General features: G+C 44.2%; 1 long non-coding RNA gene across 1 annotated transcript; it reads right to left on the bottom strand.

The window, feature by feature from the left end:
- Window positions 1-510: 510 nt before the first annotated feature.
- On the bottom strand, window positions 511-5,799 carry LOC120101678 (uncharacterized). Its single transcript, XR_015683816.1, has 3 exons — window positions 5,375-5,799; window positions 2,936-3,949; window positions 511-2,377 (listed from the first exon to the last, which is right to left on the bottom strand). It is a non-coding gene; the product is annotated as an uncharacterized LOC120101678 (long non-coding RNA).
- Window positions 5,800-7,869: the final 2,070 nt, after the last annotated feature.

Below are 7,869 nucleotides of genomic sequence, written 5' to 3'. Positions count from 1 at the left end.
TCCCCTATGACCGGAGAGGGGTCTTCCAAGGCACATGTGTTGAAAGGCTTGCTCAGCAATCTGTCATGCTGTTGGAAAGTGGTAGAACCTTTAAGAGATTGGACCTAGTAGGTTACTGGGGTGTTCCTTCGAAGGAAACATTGAGACCCCATCTTCTCCAACATTTTTTTCCCTGGCAATGATAAATGGAACAGCCATAATATCTCCCAACACACCCCACCACCCCGTTTTATCTTGTCAAACTTTCAAGGCAGCAAGGCCAGTTGACCATGGGCTGAAACCTCCAAAACACTCAGCTAAAATAAACTTTTTCATTCTTAAAGTTAATTGCCTTGGGTATTTTGTTATAGCAAAGGAATGCTGATTCTCACAAGTCCTTGTCTTCTAGCTTTCTACACGCACACCGTAGCAAGTGATTCAATCAGTTAATAATTTAAGAGGGAAATGACTGGAAATTGCGGATTCCAATTATTAGCGAAAAGATAGGGATTCATAAACTTGATTAGAATAGGAAAACTTTCTTTGAATTTTTAATACTAACTATTGATTACAGAATAGAAAAAACCTTTTATATACTCTACTCTTCAAAAACAGGAGGGATTTAGATTAGTTCCATTTTTTTTTCTCTTCTGAAGTCAGGAATACCCTTATGTTTGGTTCCCTACAGGTGGAACCCTGAGGCAAGCATTTGAGAATGTTTGTCTTAGTGTGTGTGTGTGTATGTGTGTGTGTGTGTGTGTGTGTGTGTGTGTGTCTTTAGAGAAAGCAGCATGAGGCCATGAGCTGGGCAAGAATATGACTTTGGTAATGTCTGGCAGAGGCTTGAATCACTGAGCACCCTGGAGCATGACTCATCCCACTGAGTTGCATCACTTGAGGGTGAGCCAAGGCTGTGTCTTCACACAGGCCTGTCATTGACTCTGAAGTGCTTGCAGAAGAGAGGGTAAATCTAGGCAAGGCAATTCCCAAGGATGGGAGCAGCAGTCCAGTCAGAAATCCCCACAGAAAGCTGGCAAGGAAACCTTGTAGAAGTGGGGCTAGGGGTAGGGAGTGCTAAAACCAGGGTCCACCCCAGCTTCCATATGGTATGAAACATTGACCCTCCTGTTCCGGGGCATTGTGATCTAGAGGGTCTGGCTTCTTTGCTGTTACCCTTTTTGTATACAATTCACATCATTCATTGTAGAGTGATTGAGGTGTGTTCAACAAAATGTGTGCTTAGCTGATTTTGTCATTGTGTCAGCATCATAGAGTGTACTTACACAAACTAAGATGACTATAGCAACACTGGCCACAGTAACCCCACCGGTTACAGCAGCACAAGCAGCTGATCATTGAGACATCATTGTATGGTAACATAATAACATCATAGTCTGCATAACACTGTTGGTAATTGCCACTGGGCAGATAGCTCCTGGTTTTGGCTTTAAAAAAAAGTTTCAAAGAAGCTTTGGGATTCCCATCCAAGCCTCTCTAACTTGTCATGACATTCAGGTGACATTCCTAAAGTGGTTCCCTTCTTTCCCATGTTGGATTTCCATCATGCTCCTGTTCTGGTCACACCCATGAGGCAAGGTTGCTTTTTCCTGAACACCAAGTACTAAGGAAATAATGACGTTGCAGGCCTTATCTCTCTGGTTGATTAGTTGATTACTTAAACAGCTGCTGGACGCTGAAGCTGCCTTGGCAGGCATCCACACTGAGGAGGGGGGCACACCAAGCCCTCCCGGTGAACCACAGCCATTACCAGGCGGGGAAACATCCTTAAGTGTCAAGTGGCTTTCAGATGAGCAGATTATGATGCTTTTGTAATCACCTTAGGTGACCTGGTGCTGGGAAGGTGGCCTGCTTTCATGCTGCACAAAACCTGGAAATGGCTTTTACCACAGTGCAAATTAAGCAGGATGCTTAAGTCAGAATCAACAGGAGGCAGCATGTTGCTTTAAAAAAAAAAGAAGAAGAAGAAAAAACCCTTCCTTCTTTTTTATCCAACTTTCCTCTCATCTGTTTTCTGCTCTCTCCAGGCTGGGGTTGCAGAATGGTTTTCCACACTGTGTAAGTAGAAGACAAAATCCTCTAAGCAGCTGTTGTGATTCTGAAACGAATCCCAAGAAGTCACAGTACACGACTTTCCATGCAACAATTTTATTTTACCATCTAGAGAGGCACTCGTTGTATGTCTGACCACCATGTCTAACATGTATGAGAGACAGCCTTAAAAACAGTACTGTCCATTCCACATCCTCTGCGGTGCTGACTACTAACAAGAGATGACAAAATTCTTGGGAAGTTTTTGATTTGTGTGAAGACATTCAGAGGTCCTAAAGTTCTTTTTCTGAGAGCAAATTATTGGTATGATTGAACTGTCAAGTTGTTCCTGAATGAAGGAAAGAAAAGAAGTCAGAAGGAAGACATGGCAACCCCTAAGGATGTATTGTGGAGGAAGTTTAATATAGATACTAGGAAGAGTATAGTCAGAGGCATCTGGGAGTGACCAAAGTGACCAGGACCTGACTGAGCTGGTCCATGTGAGGAAAGAGGGGGAGCAAGAAAGGAGGCACTGACCAAGAGGGACAGCCTAGGCTAAGAGACTGGCCAAGAGATAAAGATGCCCAGCATGCACAAAGTTCTAGTTCCACCCCAGTACCATATGAACTGACCAGGATAGCAAACACAGGCCCAGAAGTAGAGACAGGATGAAGTTTGAAGGACATTCTTGGCTACATAGTGAATTTGACTCCAGTCTGGGATCCATGATACCTTGTCTGAGAAACAGAGCTGGGGGATGGGGTGGGGTTGGGGGGACACAGGCAAAGAGATAGAGACAGAGACTGAGAGTTAGAGAGACAGAGAGATAGAGACAGAGAGGTACAAAAGAATGAAGAGTTCACCAGATTACTTTAACTCAGTGTTTTGGAAAAAAAAATCACCTCACCATGTCCTCTGGCATGAGGAAATATCACTTTCCAAGTGTCCTCAGGGAAGCACCTTTGTCCCTTATTTCCTGAAGAGAACAGTGTGTCTGAAAGGGTTTCCTGCTCCCTCGGTTGGAACAGTGATGAGAGGAGCCTCAGTAGCCTACACACACAGTCAGCAGGAATCTACCCAATTAACCAGTTGGCTTGGTGTGGCCAAGAAAAGTCCATGTTTCTTAGTAAGTGTCCCCAGGTTTCACCATGACAAGTGCTTTCTACAGAGGTTGCGCCAGCATTTGGTGGCTCATTGTGAATTTTAAAGTGAAAGGAAGAGTTAAGTTGAGGCGGCTGATGGGTCAGAGGGGTTCGTTCTTCCAGTCCACCTGCCTCCTTGGCTTCTCCTCAACTCAGAGCTCCTTTTGCTCAGGCAGGCTGACCCTGTCTGCATTAGAATTCAGCCTTCAGACATGTTGCCACCTGGCTTACTGTCAGCCTCTTGGAACACTCTGTGCTTCACTTGGACTTGTCACAATCTAGATCGTCTTTTCATGGATCATGTTTCAGACAGGAAACATGATATGGGTGTTACTCGGCAGTCTAGCCTGGGCTAACCTGACCTTTAATTTCTTCTTTCTCCATTTCCTTCATCACAGCCATTCTCTTTTTAACCACGGGATCCAGAAGAACCTGAATTGATGTTCCATGGCGGCATCATGTGAATAGCTTCAGCAGACAGCTGGCCTGTGTTGGAGTCTTAGCATTCCTTTCCTCCAGTCAGGCTCCCGTGCCCACTTAGCAACCACTTAACTGTCCACTCCAGCCCTCAGAGAAGCCCGCTGTGCTGATTTGTATCAGAGATTAGCTCTACCTGTCTGTGAACTTCATGGATGCGTCTGGTTTCTTTTACTTGCTATAATATTTTTGAGACTCGGCGGATATACTTCAGATGACTGGAGTGTGAGCAGCATTGAGTTTCTGGACATTTCTCTGATGGCTGTGAATCTTCTAAGATCTCAGGGGAGAGCAGAGGAGACCTAAGGAAGGGAATCTTTTGAGTCCTCCCCTTGTTCTTTCCAAGGTCAACACTTTGTCTGAGTGTGCACAGTGATTGGAAACAGAGATTGCTGGGTTCCCTACAATTCCTTGACAAGGGATCATTGCCAAGGCCAAGGCCACAGTGTTTAGAGAGAGCCTCCCAGGGGTTCTTGCAGCTGTCTCCTGGAAGTCCTGCCCCTCCTGCAGGAGACAAAGGCTGGCCTTGGCTCTCAGCATGGGAGACTACAGGCTTCCATTTCATGCCCAGCCTTGGGGAATCTCCTTCCTACTTCACTCCTTCCCATCCCCCAAGCACAGGAACCTCTCTGCCCTGCTCCCTGCTCCCATTTCCTTATCAAATGTTTAGGATTAAACTGTTTTCTTACAGCAGCTTTCCCGTTGGCCTTGCTTGACCTGGACCTGAGACAAAAGAACACAATGAATGGCTTTCTCTGCCGGCCACTCCAGTGTCCTTGCGGCCTTGGAGTGGCTTAGATGTGGTCCTTTTACCTCTTCAGTTTTATCTGATATTCTTCATTTTATTCCCTGTACTCCAAGCCTACCGGCCTTGTTACTAGAGTTATTAGGGGCAGAGCCTGAACCCCAATAGCCCTAATATGCCAGATTTGCCCATTTGTCCCCAATAAGATAATTAAACAAACAATAATAGTGAAAAACTCAGAAAAAGGAAATTTAGCCAGTGTGGCCGCACTGGGATGCAGGATAAAGCCATCACATGACTCCTGAAGGTTTGTCTTCTGAGGTCCCTGTGAGGTTTCAGACTCAGGAAAATGGCTCACTGAGGTACTTGTCTAACATATCCAAGTGGAAGCTTGCTGAAAGGTTCTCTCAGCATAGCCCAGTACTTGTTAGAGTCATCCTGACTGACATACCCAGCCCCTACCCTACTCTCTCCAGGGCCTGGGTTGTTCTTCCCACAGTTACTCTGCTCTCTATATAATCTCAGCCATTTTGGACACAAGATACTTTTTTTGATGTTGGCCTCTGGGCCACCTGATCTGTGGCTCCTCTCTTAGGCCTCCTCTCCTCTCTGTCTTCTTTTCCTCTCTTGCTTTTTGTCCCCCTGCCTCCAGCCCATTTCAGTCAAGACCCTTCCAGATGCCTCTGACTATGTTGTCTCTCATATATACAATAAAATTGCTCCTTCTATACCCAGAAGCAGTCATGTGTTCTCTCTGTCTCTCTGTCTCTCTGTCTCTCTGTCTCTCTGTCTCTCTCTCTGTCTCTCTCTCTCTCTCTGTCTCTGTCTCTCTGTCTCTGTCTCTGTCTCTGTGTCTCTCTCTCTCTCTCTCTCTCTCTCTCTCTCTCTCTCTCTCTCTCTCATTCCCACAGAAAATTTGAGTGAGGGACAGAGTTATGCACAGCTAAGCAGTAAGGCATTATCCTGTCAATCATTTACCCACCACAATCATAGCTCCAGTTTCTCCAGAAAATGTGTTCTGCTGCTTCTTCAGAATTGTTCAAAATATCCTTCAAAGGATACCCCTCTGGCTGGCACTCGTCTTCAGCCTTTTCCTTCTCTCACAATGAGATCTAGGAAGAAATACCAATTTCTTGGAGACCATTAGTTTATGAGTGTGGTAGCCAAGAGGAAGGGCATGGCTGACACTTTAGCATATGTCCATTACTGCTGGCATAGCTACCCTCTGTCTCTGGAACAGCCAAAAGTTCTACCTCTTCTTTAGGGCCTTCTCCATAGCTTCTTTTGTGTGGGTCATTCTTATCTTTAAGTGGCTGACTTTCATTCAGGTCATAACCAAATGTCACCCCTACAGAATAGAAAAGTCATCATTGTTCACAAAGGGCCAAACCTACTCCCCCTTCACATGATGAAGATGGTTTTGCAGTAGCTATTTTGTCTAGTTCATTTATTTCTTTGTTGATTCATTCATCTATTATTATCTTACCCCCACTGTAGAATGTGGGCCTGTCGGTCACACCCACGATGTTTACTTGTAATCTATTGTCACAATCAAACTGTGTAATGAACTAACAACCTCAGTATCACAGACAGACACCTATTTATCATGCATTTTCATGTCAGCAACTTAGACGGCCTGGTGGTACAGTTCTGAGGCTCAACGAGCTAGTGTATTTGGTCACACCCACCAGCAGGGTTCTATCTGCAGGTATGACCAGGCAAGTTGGTTTACTGTAAGGGTTCTAGAAGGAACGTACTACTGAGAAGCCTCAGAGAACAAGTAATTTGCAAGACTTTGTCATGGCATAGCTGTTAATATCTACTGGCAAAAAAAGAGTCATGGTGGACAACCAGAAAAAACAAACAAACAAACAACAACAACAACAACAAAACCCAAAAAACAAAAAAACAAAAAAAAGATTCTAAGTTTGTTCAAAGAATTCAAAGGATAAAGTGGTCTCCCAAATTAATATTAAGAGAATACAAATACCTGAATGAAATGTAGAAATAACTACTGAGGTCCTCTGAATAGACATAGGCATACTAAAGAAAAACCAAAATGAAATACTGGAAATGATTTCCACAACAAGCCAGATAAAGCATTGTGGAAATCCTCACCATAGATTTAATCAAGGAGAGGATAGATTATGTCAGCTTAACACACACACACACACACACACACACAACCTACCTGACTTCCCAGAAATTAATGAACCTGTCTCTCTTGCATAAACTCGAAACACCTCTGCACCAGGAACCCAGCCCACCCAGGCTCCTAAACCCTTCCCCTTGCATTCACTACCTCTGCTTCTTGGAACATCACTCCAGGAACCAACTATTGGTCTTTTGCACCAGGCTAGCCTACAACTACCAGGAGTCAAGGCCCCACGGCTTCCTGCAGCAGCAGCTAGAGCTACCTCACATTTGACAGGGATGTCGTAGATACATACTCTTTGGACAAAAGCTAGGCTCTTTAACAAACGATGCTAGGAAAACCAGACATCTATATGTAGATGAGCAAATTATTATTTCTTATCTCTTACCCTGCAAAAAAAATTAACTCCAAATGGATCAAAGACGCCTTTGCAAGTCCTAAAACAGCTAGTGGAGAAAGCACACCTTGAGATAAAGGTTCAGGTTCAGGTAGGTTTTTTAACTGGCCACCCAGTTAAAAAAGCCAATAATTGGAAGTTGATGAAATTAAAAGGCTTTTGTGCAATGAAGTAAAGAGTTAACTGAGTAAAGAGACAGCATACAGACTCAGATTGGGGGAAAAAAACCTTGCCAGACCTACGTCTAAAAAGGATTAATATCTAGAGTATACAAAGAACTCAAATAACCAAACAGCAAGAAAACAAATAACACAGTCAATAAATGGCCTCTGGAACTGAACACAGAGTTCTCAGGAGAAGTGTAAATGGCCAATAGTTGTTTTAAGAAGTGTTCGACATCCTTAGCCATCAGGAAAATACAAACTAAAACTGCTTTGGGATGTTTATCTCACCCGAGTCTGATGGGCATCATCCGCAGACAGATGAGAAGTTCTGAAATGAATGTGAGGAAAGAGGGACCTTTATTCACTACGGGTAGGAGTGTAACTGAGGCAACCACTATGGAAATCAGTGTGGAGGTGTCCCAGAAAGCTAAATACAGAGCTACCATATAACCCAGCTCCACCACCCGCCCCGGTGTACACTCACAGGACTCCTTCCTACCATAAAGGTACTTCACAGCCTTGCTTACTGCTGTCCTATTCACTATAGCAAAATGATTGCATCAAGCTGGGTAATTGGTAAACAGATAAGGAAAGCATGGTATGTGTACCATCCATTCTCCCTCATCTGGGTGTGCATTTTATGTGGGGGTGAGTATGGATAGGGAACAAGAAATTAGAAAGGAGACCAGCAGGGGTCAAAAGTGCCTTAAAAGGAGAAAAGTAGGGAGGGTAATAGAATACATGTGATCTAAATGTGGGCA

The sequence above is a fragment of the Rattus norvegicus genome, chromosome 3, assembly GCF_021556685.1.
Source record: "Rattus norvegicus strain SHRSP/BbbUtx chromosome 3, alternate assembly SHRSP_T2T, whole genome shotgun sequence".
NCBI lineage: Eukaryota > Metazoa > Chordata > Mammalia > Rodentia > Muridae > Rattus > Rattus norvegicus.
This window is presented reverse-complemented; position numbering and strand designations above follow the sequence as displayed.